Source organism: Nannospalax galili, unplaced genomic scaffold (genome assembly GCF_000622305.1).
Source record: "Nannospalax galili isolate Female #2095 unplaced genomic scaffold, S.galili_v1.0 scaffold834, whole genome shotgun sequence".
In the NCBI taxonomy this organism is placed as follows: domain Eukaryota; kingdom Metazoa; phylum Chordata; class Mammalia; order Rodentia; family Spalacidae; genus Nannospalax; species Nannospalax galili.
The window spans coordinates 41282-54272 of NW_008334863.1; the positions used below are offsets into that span (position 1 = coordinate 41282).

The 12991-nt window shown below is 37.9% G+C and overlaps 1 non-coding gene across 1 annotated transcript; it reads left to right on the top strand.

Moving 5' to 3' along the window:
• The first annotated feature begins 12573 nt into the window (after positions 1 to 12573).
• On the top strand, positions 12574 to 12680 carry LOC115069693. The gene has a single exon (XR_003848934.1). It is a non-coding gene; the product is annotated as a U6 spliceosomal RNA (small nuclear RNA).
• The last annotated feature ends 311 nt before the right edge of the window (positions 12681 to 12991 follow it).

A 12991-nucleotide genomic window follows, 5' to 3' on the forward strand; every position in this document is an offset into this window, starting at 1 on the left:
AACATGCATGCATAATGCACACACACATAATTGTAAAAAAGAGAAAATTTTCATTTATTTAGCAATGAATATTTCCATGATTTTCTGTTTAAAATATAAGTATACTGAGATATCCTATGAATTTTACAGTCTGGTAAGGAAAAAATAATAATGATGAAAGAATAAAATTAAACTGAAAGCAAAAATGAAAACTTTTAAAAAATAAAATAAAGTCAACATTTGCGATGTTATGAGGCTGCACTTATTCCCACATAACAGAAAATGGATTTTACATAGCAAGTGTCCTTTAGCTTCTGAACATGTATTTTAGAACATTTCCTAGCAACCCCTTCCAACCTTGTCATCAATCACATGCTTTGATAACATGCTACATACAAACTTTCAATAGTAATTATTTGGGATTTTTATACCCTAATTTTGCTCTTTGGCTAAAATAATGTTACACTTCTTTTAAAAAATAGCAACAAAGATCAAGAGCATCATGCTTTTATGTTATATGCTAGTATTTCACATGATAGGATTCTGAGTATATATCAGCTGAGCGAATGGATAAATAATACCTTCCATTTTGATACTGAAGTAGGCTTCTTTAGAAAACTGAAAATAAGACTCTTGAGCCTGCCACCTCCATACCCTTAAGTAACAGCCACTCTACAGGGTTCCCCCAGCCCCAAGAACAGTGGTAAATACAGAGGCTCCTGGCTGCCCAAGATGCTGAATATAAGTGACAGCTGAAGGCTCATCCCTAAACAAGTTATTTGCACCACTCCCTCAAAGGCTCAAGGAACATTGTAGAAGAGTGGGGAGATAGAATTTAAGGGCCAGAAGATATGGGGAAGACAGCTGGAAATGCCATTCTCTAGACATGATACAACCGTTGCAATCATGGAATCAAAACATTTGCAGCTATCTGCACTATGCCTGCACTAAACTGGCCATGTGGACAATCAGTCATGGATAGACACCTATCCCTTACTACTGAACTATTTGCTATTGATAGAATGTGGAATAGGGGGAGTCATCATTATCTGTAGTGTACTCACTGCTAAGCCCACCAGGCTCCAATGGATATCTCCAAACCCATGGTCACACAGACATCACTGGTTAAACTCAATGTGTCACAAAACACAAGGAATAGACATGAATGTGAAAAAGATCTATAGAGAAGGGCAGGAAATAGGGAGATGGCAGGTGAGAGAGGACAAGAGTGATCAGTATGCATTATGTAACGTGCAAATTTGTCAAAGATCACATTTAATTAATAAAAGAAGACTCTGAACTGAAAGGGTAATAACAAAGGCTGGTAAAATCCAAGCCTCAGATTTGCCCCAGAAATATGCTTTAATAGTTCTCTTGACTTGGCCCAAAGACTGTGTCAGCCTTAAAGACACATCGCCTTACTAAATCCTAATTCTAGCCCAAGTTTAATGCAAAAAATTCTCCTGTACCCCAAGGGTATTTATTTAGTTCAGTTTGTACCTTTCTTTAGAGTTTCATACTAATCAAGTAGAATGAAAAGCTTTCATAAGTAAGTATGACCTAGCTTTTTATAATGCAGATGCTTATACTGAATAATATTTGCAAGTATAATGTTAACAATCTAGGATGAATTAGTAAACACTATCTCTAGTTTTCTTATTTCATGCATTTCTTTCTTACTAAAACATAGGAACTTAAGTCTAGCAGAAACTAGAGATCCAAGGTATAATTTGTAAACACTACTTGTATTTCTACCTTAATGAAAAAATAAATCCACAGGGTAGGTAGTAAGTGACTTGTAAATTAATAAAAAGAGTAAGTTTACAAACATCTTCAAATCCTTGTTTCAAGCAAATTGTCCTTTATCCTCATTAAACTGAAAACACACATCAAAAAAGTTGGTTTTGATGCTGTTGTTGGTTTCAACAAGCCTCTTTTACTAACTTCAAAACAGTAACTTCCATGGCCGGGCATGGTGGTGCACGTCTTTAATCCCAGCACTCGGGAGGCAGAGGCAGGCAGATCTTTGTGAATTTGAGGCCAGCCTGGTCTACCTAGTGAGTTCCAGGACAGCTGGGGCTACAGGGAGACCCTGTCTCAAAAAGACCAAAAACAACCAAAAACTAACTTCCCCAGAAAAATAACACTAAGTAAAGTTGGCTAGGGAGCCAAGAAGCTATCCTAGCATGGTTAGGCCATGTATTGTGGTGAAAGGAAGACAAGGCTCCAACAGAACCCCGAGGGCTTCTCTGGAACCTTAATTCCATCAGTTAACTCTGTATAATCATTCTATGCCTCTGCTTTTTTTTATCTTAAAATCAAGAGTAACGAAATCTGCTACACTTGAAAACACTATTTAAAATGACCAGAAAAGCACATGGACTTTACTTAACCGATCGCCACATTTTAAACATAAATTAGTATTTTATTAACAAAATACCTGACATCTGAACTAACTTTGGCCAACTCGAGTATATTTTTTTGTTGGTCTTTTTGAGACAGGGTCTCCCTGTAGCTCCAGCTGTCCTGGAACTCACTATGTAGACCAGGCTGGCCTTGAACTCATAGAGATCTGCCTGCCTCTGCTTCCTGAGTGCTGGAATTAAAGACGTGCGCCACCTCGCCCAGCATAACTCGAGTATGTTATAGGCTGTGAAAACTGGTATGAGCTACATGAGCACTATATTACAGGATATTTAGCATATATATATATATATAGACATACAGATATAGATATATAGATATATACTTACTCAGTCCTTTATTCAAACGTATGTAATTGAATACTCATTGTGTGTGACTCTGCTAGAAGTAGAGCTATCAAAAGAAGTAAGAAAATTTGAATAATCCAGGACTTTACACCAAGAGGAAGACAGAAAAGAATGAGGATCTTTTTAAAAAATATTTTTGTTTATGTGTGAGTGTTATGTTTGCATGTATGTAAGTGCATCCATGTCATGCAGTGCCCACAGAGGCCAGAAGTGGATGTTGGATCCTCCTCAAGTGTAACCAGTGCTCTACTGCACAGTCATCTCTCCATCTACCCCCATGCGACTATTTCTTTTTTTATATAGCTTATCATTTTTATTTTATATGTGTGAGTGTTATGCCTGCACGTAGGTAAGTGTGCCTGTGTCATGCAGTGCCCACGGAGGACAGAAGAGGCTGTCGGATCCCCTGGAACTGGAGTTACAGACAGTTGTTAGCTGTCATGTGGGTGGGTGCTGGGATTCAAACCCGGGTCTTCTACAAGAACAGTCAGTGTTCTTAACCTCTGAGCCATCTCTCCAGCATCCCATGTGACTATTTCTTAAGAGCATTAATAAAAGGAATGTCTTTTGAAAGGCGAGGAATACCCAGTTGGCCAAATATACAGGAATCAGTACATGAAAAAGGAAATGTACCATCACTAGAGTGTATATGATCTGTGAAAGGTTCATTCAGAGAACAAAATAAAAAGAAGTCAATCATGGCAAAATTTTCAGTGTTGTGCTAAGGGGTGGAAACTTCATTCTGTGGCAGTGAGAAGGCACTGAAAGTTATACAGCAGAAAAAATGTAGAAACTGTTGCAGATGGTGCAGTCTCTGAAGCTGCTGCTAATGCTCTTAGGGCTCTGCTCACCTCTCAATGGATGTATGATTACTATGAGTGGCTTGAGATGGGACACTGACAGATCACTGATCTTCCAAGAGCTGGAGAGTGCTAGCTACAATGGGCAGAGACTGGGGACGGAGCAGTTAAGAGATCACTGGTTATAGGAAGAGAGATGAGGATCAGGTAGACAGCAGACTTGCTGGATCAGTTTCACAAGGCATTTCAAGAAGTATAATCTGACCACTTTCTTTTAATTGAGGTTTAACCTATACACAATAAAATGTACAAATCATAAATGCATGGCTCACATATATATATCTGATATACTCTCACACTGATATCAAAGTCTAAACATTTTCTCCACCCCAGAACATCTCTTCATGAATTCTCCCAGTCAAGATACCCCCAACTCAAGTAACATTATTCTCATCTCTATCACTATAGATCATTTTTGCCTATTTTTGATATCTTATTCATGGACTCATATGTTTACTTTAGTGCCTGCTGTCTTTTTTCATTTTTATTTATTTACCCAAATGATGGCAAATAGAACTTTTGGTCCTATGAAGGATCGCATGTGTGTGATTGCTTGTCTGTATATGTACCATGTAGGCATGAGTGCCCAGAGACTAGGAGAGGGAGTCAGAACCCTGGAACTGGAGTTACAGGAGGTGGCCAGCTACTAGATGTGGGTGCTGGGAACTGAACCCAGGTCCCTTGGAAGAGCAGCAAATGCTCTTAATTCCTGAACCATCCCTCCAGCTTCTGTGCCTGCCTTCTTTCACTCAATATTTGTCCCTGATAGTCCTCTTTATTGGTAAGGGATCCTCCTCATTCTTAGCAAGTGTTGCAGACAACTGGACTGCACCCCTTTCCCACAAGCTGTGATTTTAACTGAATTTACTTGAATTTGTCTTTTAATTAATGTAATCTGATAAATTCGTTTTGAGGCTGTAGTTTGGCCTCCAACTACATTAAATCCTAGATATCCTAGGTATCTCTGGAGCTTTGCTTTATTTATCATCAAGGGCATGTTTCATATCACATGTATGCAGGATCCCGTGTTAGTCAACTGTAAGCCTTTCTTTCTCTTAAGTGTTCTTTGTCAGAAACAGATTTCTAAACAAACTCAATAGTTGAGCAGACAGGCATATTTAGAAGCTTTGTACATTCTATGCACTTCATAGAGGAGACACTTGTTTGTCTTTCATTCGTTTAAATTAATTTAATTTTATTTTGTATGTATGAGTGTTATGCTTATGTTATTTTATACCCACAGAGGACAGAAGAGGGCACTGGAGTCCCTGGAACTGGAGTACAGATGGTTGTTTAGCTGCCATGTAGGTGCTAAAATTCGAACCCAGGTCTTCTGCAAGAACAGCCAGTCCTCTAAACTGCTGAGCCACCTCTCTAGCCCCCTTGTTTGCCTTTCTATTGCCTCAAATAACCAAACAATACAGAAATTCACCAGAATTAATTGGTTAGAGTGACAGAAAGTAAAACTAAGGAAATACTTGACAAAAAGAAGGTATTTTGGAGACTATGAGTTCAAATGAACTGAAAGTGGAGAAGCAAAATGGTGAAAAAAATTTGTCTCCTGACTGAATTTGTAATTCAGAACCCAAATGATGGCAAATAGAACTTTTGGTCCTGTGAAGGATGGCATGCTTTTTTTTCCCTTGATTAGTTTAAACTCACTGTTTTGATCTTTGAACATATTTAAATCATTGCTGATTTAATATTTCTACTTTCTTGGGGCCTTGCGATATTTAACAGAGGAGCTAAAAACTGTAAATATGGAGTCAACACCATTTCAGAAGCAAAAACATTACAGAAATTCAAATAGAAAAGTTTTACCATTTAAAAATATTTTAAACTATTCAGAAATTACAGGATAAGTTGAAAATGATTTACAATTAAAAACGTCCCTCATCAAAATTTAGGAATGACTTTTTAAAATGGACATCACAGCAATTTTGGTTTAATGAGCAAGAGGATGGAAAAAAAATGGGCAATGATTTAGCCATGGTAGCATCTGAATACCTGAATTAAGAAGACAGCTAAATCCAGAAGTTCTGTACAAGTTTTGCAGCAGAGTAGCAAGCGAAAGCATTTGTAGTCAGGGATACGGGTTAAAGTAGGCTCTGCTCTTTTCTGGGACTGCTACTGATTCTAAATAAACTGAACTCTAAACTGCATGGTATACAAACCCACCAGAACTTAGCACCTCCAAGGCTGTTCCAACCAAGCCAGCTAAAGCCAGCCCCAGCACTATGATGCATCTGGCATGTCACATGATGCATATTCTTTATTCAGGCAGCAGTAGTTATTGAACATTGCACAGGCCAAGACCTGTACTAGATGCACAGTCTCCAGGCCAAAAAACAAGTGCTAGGTGGGGAGGTATACTGGAGACCAAATCCAGAAGCTCCTGCACATTAACTGAGTGGTTTATTTTTCACTGAGTCAGATCCCTAAAAAGCATTTTTTGGAGACAGGGTCTCCCCATACCTGTAGCCCCAAATGGCCTGGATGTCACTATGTAGACCAGGCTGGCTCCTATTTCACAGAGATCCATCTGTCTCTGTTTCCTGGGTGCTGGGATTAAAGGTGTATGCATCTCTCCTACCTCTGATAAACAATTTTAATGGTAAGTTATCAATGAACTTGGTGTCTTGGTTAAAGGCACAAATAGAAATTCTGTTGTTGAGCAAATGGACCGTTACATATTTATGTAAATGAATATAAATAATCTTTCATACAAGACCCTATATACTTTTAATGTAAAATATAGTGAAATTAGATAATCTAACAAGAAAGAGACTATTTCTCTCAAAGTTGTCTATTTCCTGGTTTTTAGAAATTTCAAAAAAAAAATCTCACTAACAAACTTCCAGTAAGTGTCTTTCTGAACCTGGCCTCTGGGCATCTAGAGTAGTGACATGGTCTAAAGACTGGGGTCTCACAGGCCTTGAATAGTACAGTATTCTCTGGCTTCATCCTTCCTGTGGTGGAGACTTTTAATGCATGTGACTGAGAAAAGAAGATGGAAATGTGTGGTTTTGTGGGATGCTTTGTATAAGCCCACAGTGTGAAAACGTTTTTTTTATTATGCAGTACCAGCTAATAAAGGAAAAGAAAAATATACCAAGCCCAAGTCTGCAAACTTCCAAGGTATAACACATTAAAGGTTTAGTGACAAGAACAATCAAGTTCTTGTCTCTACCATTTGCTAGCACAGTTTCCATAAATAACAGGCGAACACTACAGTTTCATAAAATGTTTTGGCAGTGCAGGATGAACCAGCGTTCTGGCAGCCTGTCTAAGAAAAAAGACTGCAAATGTTGTTTGGTGTGAATGGCCTTAAGTAGTTTAAATCCTCAGTAACCAAGAGTAGCCAACAGTCTCAGGTGTCTTTTACTATTTTTGTATTGAACATTTGGGGTTAATTTAGGATGACTATGTTCAATAATAAATATTACAATAAATGAATTATCCTATTTCCTTTTCTTAAATGTTGATGGAATTTGAAAAACTTGTAACTCATAAATAAATTTAGAGGCCAGAGCACAGAAGCTGAGATAAAAAATTTCCTAGAAATCACAGCTGGCAAGGTGGCTCAGTGGGTAGAGGCACCTGTGGGCAGGCTTGATCATCGGAGTTCAGTCTCTGGATTCCATGAGATGGCAGAAAAGAACGGATTCCCGAGTTGGCCTCTGACCTGCACAGGAGAAAAATGGCACATCTGGGCCTTCTCTCAATCCCTTTCTCACAAGCACACATACATATACAAAACAAATAAATACATTTTAAAATTTTCTAGAAATCTAGATCTAGTAAGATTTCCATGAAGAACATATATGCAATGAAGTCTTTACAATATGAGAACATTGATTTCTAAATTGAAGAACAGAAAAAATAGCCATCCACTGACGGCCAGGATCAATTTAGATAATCGAGTTTGGTATACAGGTGTTCCTTCCCCCCCCCCCGATTGCTCCATAAGGCTCCCTAATAAAGATACATGGTCTGTAAAATGGGAAGATTTTCCTCATAGAGGACCTTTCTTCACCATACAAAAGAGATATTCTGTGGTTAAGCGTATAGAAGTAACTGCATTCCCCTGCTAGATCCTCCAAACAAGCTCTCACATAAAAGGAAGGAAAAATAAAGATGTTCAAATTCATTACTGATCCAGGGAATTCCAATTAATATCACAGTCCCTAGCTACTTATGCTCATTACTTGGCAAACTTTAAATGTCTAACAATGCCAAGTACTGCCAGACTATAGATCAACAGACTCTTAAGACTTGTTCTTAATGAAAAGCAATAGAATCACATCAAAAATTAGCTTCACTCTGATTCACGAAGTATAAATGTCACATACTCTCTGGTTCAAAAATTGTACTCTTTAATATGCCCCTGACAAATTGTCACAAGTTTAGCCTAAAGACCAGTAATATAGTCATATTAGCATTGTACAAAATAGCAAATGCCTGAAAGCAATAAATATACTCATTGAAGGCTAGAGAGGTAGCTCAGCAGTTAAGAGCACTGGCTGCTCTTACAGAGGACCCGGGGTTGATTCCCAGCACCCACAGGGCAGCTAACAACTGTCCATAACTCCAGTTCCAGGGGAATTCAAAAAAGACCTGTTCTGACCTCTGTGGGCATTGCACTTACACACATGCAGGCAATACACTCATACACAGTAAATAAAAATAATAAATAAAATATTTTTAAATACTCATTGACACAAGAGTAGATTAATCCTCCACAGGGTATAAACACAAAACCATACTGTACATGCACTAAAATGAATAATTACAGCAACATACAACAAGATAGATAATTCAGATAACATATAAACTAGTACATATGCAAATATTACATGAAATCTAATATTTATTTTGAAAGATAAAAATTACTAAAATTGAAAGTGACTTTTTGTCCATGCCTGTTGATGCATGTTTCTAATCCCAGCTACTACAGAGGCTGAGGCAGGAGGACTGCAAGTTCAAGACATGCCTAAGCTACACAATGCCTAAGAGGCCAGCTTGAGTGATTTAGTGAAAACCTGTTTCAAAATAAAAAGAGAAAGGAGAGCTGATGATGGAGCTTTTGATTGAAACAATTCTCAACATTGAAAAAAATGAGAATAAATATAGGAAGGAAAAAATGAATTGTAGCCAGGTATATAGGCAAATGTCTGTGATCCCAGACCTTCATAGGATGTAGCAGGAGGATCATGAGCTCAAGGCAAAGTTAACTCTACAATTTTCAGACTAGCCTGTGCCCCTCCCACAAAAAAAAAGACCAGAGAAAAAGCAAAGTAAGCATTGGTGGGTCATGTCAGCATTCCCAGCATTCAGAGGGTAAAGGCAAGAGGGCCCTGAGTTTAAGCACAGCTGGAGCATATACAGAATTCCAGACCTGGAATTCTGGATTACATAGGCACTCCCTGTCTGTAAAATCAAGATGGAGATTCTTCAAATTTTGAAAGTGGGCTGGGGCCGAATTCAGTTGGCAGAATATTTGCCTAGCAAGTACAAAGCCATGGGTTTGTAATCTCCAGTAACACATAAACAGGTGTGGTGTCATGGCCCTAGAATTTGAACACTCCGGTGCAGGCAGATGGAGCAGAATCAAGAAGAACCATTCCAATAAATAACACCAATCTCAAAACAGCATCTAGTATTAATTTTATTAGACTTTGACACAGAGGTTCAAACAAAACGGCATAAAGTAAATCAAAGTGATGCAGCTTAGAAACACAACTAAAGGCCCTATTCTACTGCATAATCATTGAAAATGAAACTTAAAGGTGAGCCCACTGGTACCAACTACATGAGGCAAGAGGATTGCTTGAGACCAGGAATTCAGGGCCAGTTCGGGCAACCTATCAAGACACCATTTCAAGTGGGGGCAAGGATTAATATTCAAAAGTCCCACGGGAAGCTATGAAGGACAGCAGTGATGGGAGGACTCCTTGTACTGTATCTCGTAAGCTAATGTATTGAGGTAAAGTTTTCATGGAATGTTTTCCCAGTTTTTGAGCTTCATAAACTCTTATGATTCTGTGTGTGTGTGTGCGTGTGTGTGTGTGTGTGTGTGTGTGTGTGTGTGTGTGTGTGTGTAACTGCTCTCACCTGTGTCAGTGTGTGTAGACCGGAGAATGACATGTATTGTCTATTATTCTCCACCTTAGTTTTAGTCTTTGAAGATTTTTATTATTTTTGATGGCTCATTTGGCATTTTTATTACTTGATAGTTAAAAAGTTGTTTCTCTCTAGCACAGAAATTTAGAGCTTTAAAAAACTACCCCATACAATGAATTTATTTTCCTTTTTATTCAGGTTGCAATTTTAATATAATACTTTCACTTATTCTTTGAGAATTTCATACATGTACATAATATCTTTTGATCGCGCTCACCCTGCCCACTTTCTTCCCAACAGATACCTCCCACTTCTCTCTCCTAAATCCATGTCTTCCTTCCTTCCTTCCTTCCTTCCTTCCTTCCTTCCTTCCTTCCTTCCTTCCTTCTTTCCTTCCTTCCTCCCTCCCTCCCTCCCTCTTCAAATTTCTCTCCTTATGGTCCTCCCTTAATCTGTTTCTGTTCATTACTTTCTAATATTTGGAATGCAGCTAGGACAGAGCTGGAATCAGTAAATGTTTGTTTAATGACCTATTAGTAATAGGCATCATTTATGTTTAATGACCTATTAGTAATGGACATCATTTATTGAGAATGCATTTTATCAGTCCTGATATTATATATTCTAAAATTCACAAAAACTCAATGAGTTAATATTCCTTTAGAATTAAATGGAGGAACTGAAGTGAAAGTCAGTGACCTGCCCAAAGACATGAAGCCTCCCTCCCTCCCTCCCTCCCTCCCTTCCTTCCTTCCTTCCATCTTCCCTCCCTCCTTAACAAACCAACCACTGAGTTTCATTAGTACTGCTCATATGCCATGGCTGTGGAGCTCCCCACTGAAGCATGATCAACCTACCAGGGGTCACATAAAGAAAACTGACTCTTCCTCACCCAGCAGACAAAAATGTCAATAGCTCTTCATTTAGGGAATGGGGATCCACCTTATTTTTTGAGACAGGTTCCTCATTGACCCTGGAGCTTGCTGTTTTGTATAGAGTGACTAGCCAGTAGCCCCTGGGATTCACCTGTCTACGTATCTACCAGCTCCATGCTAGGGTTATAGGTGAATTCTGCCATGCTTAGATTTTTACATGGGTGTTTAGGATCTGAAGTAAAGTCCTCGTGCTTGAGAACTATCCCAATGTGCCATCTCCCCAGCACAGTGTTATCTATTTTTAAAATCATGACTTCTTTGAGAATGAGAATGAAATTTCCCAATTTGGTTTAGGCCAAAAATTTATTCCCAAATTATATATGTCTTGACAAACCTGAGGAATCATGAAACCCAAGTGAAACTAAAAGCTATTTTTGACAAAAGATAAGAAATCCTGAGACAAGACAACTCATCTATGAAAAAGTAGTTCAATGATGTAAAGACTGACTACACAAAACCAGGAATAGCAAAGTATGCTATAAGGGACAGTGTGAAAAGGATATGCTTGGAATCATAAAACAAAAGACACATGTTTGCTTCTCAAATATAATTGCTATAAAGCTTTTAAGCTAACTTTTATAGCCTTAGACATTAGGAATATGAAACGGGAAAGGCTTAAAATTAATGAACTGTCCAACTTGAGAAGTTTAAAACCACAGAATAAACCCAAGAAACGTATTGGAAAAACTAAAAAACAAGGGACTATCAGTGAAATGAAAAATAAAACAGAACTGGAGAGAGGGGTCAGTAGTTAAGAGCATGTACTGCTTTTTCAGAGGACCTGAGCTTAATTCCCAATGATCATGTCAAGTGGCTCACAACCACCTATAACTTCAGCTCATGGGGAATCCAGTGCCTCTGGCTTCCACAGACATGTGCATATACTCACACACAGATACACACACATATATGCAAGCAATTTAAAATTAAAAAATTTTAAAACAATGACAGAATAGAGATTATCAAAGCTGAAAGTTTGCTCATGACAAATAAGGGTTGTTGGATATGCTCAATGCATGCTATATGCATGGTTTACATGTTGACTTCCTTTAATATGTATAATTTGTTCATATTAATAAAAACCACAGTTAATTTATATTCAACATATTTTTTAAGATTCAACTGTAGATCCATCAAAATTACAACTTTTCCCCTACAAACTCCACGGAGCTAACTATTATGAAAGTTCTATCCAGGTTTCTTGTTCTTGGCACCTGTCCTACACACTGTATTTGGCAGCATTCTTACCTCTAGGATACATTTAAAGTTTTCCTGTATTACACAGCAACATACTGCATCAATAAAAGAAAAAATAAGAGAAGTTGAACAATAGTTGGTGCACATATGTTATCCTAGCACTTCAGAGGATAATGCAGGAGAATGTAGAGTTTAAGCCACCATAGAATACACAAGTTGAATGCTAGCTTTTAAAAGCACAGAAAAACATGAAAATAAAAACAGTAGAAAAAGGACAGAAAGGTGAAGTGGTTGTGAAATACATTAACACATTAATCTCCAGGGCTGATAATCCTGGTCTCACTGCTGAGGCAGATTTGTTCACCAACCCCCTCACCAATCCATGAGTGTCCCTCATGGTCTGCTTGCCTTTGTTGAAGATGAAAAAAATCAAGGATTAAAAAAAGAAAAAAATTAAGGATAGAGGAAGCCCCCTACTACTAATCACAGAAAGGCAGTTCTTTGGTCAAGGATATAGGAGTAGATGTCCTCCCCACTACAACCTCCAAACAAGCTCTCGAGAAAACAGAAAAGCTCTTGGCAGAAAAAAAGAGGATTGCAGTTTTGAGGACATCCGGGGCTACATAAAGGATTTCAGGATAGTGTGGGCTATATGGCAATACTGTGTCTCAAATAAAACAAAACAAAAAAAATTAAAAATATAATTAAGTGCTCGCTTTGGCAGCACATATACTGAAATTGGAATGATACAGAGAAGATTAGCATGGCCCCTGTGCAAGGACGACATGCAAATTCGTGAAGCATTCCATATTTTTAAATGTAGCAGTCAAAAAATATAATTAATATCATTCATAATCTATAAAGACACAAATCAATGTCACAGTCACATGACTACTTAACAAAACAAAATTCTGACAATTTTTGAATTGAATTCAGAATATTTTATACATGTTGCTAGTAGAAATTGATAGAATCAATTTTAAAAAATGGTTTGACCCGGAATCAGAAAGTGCCATAGTCACATACTCTCTTCAACCACTAACGCCATTCCTTAATATACTCCAGAGAAATTGTTAATTTACCTCCAGTGAAAGACACATATAGTCAAAGTAGCATTTCCTGCAGT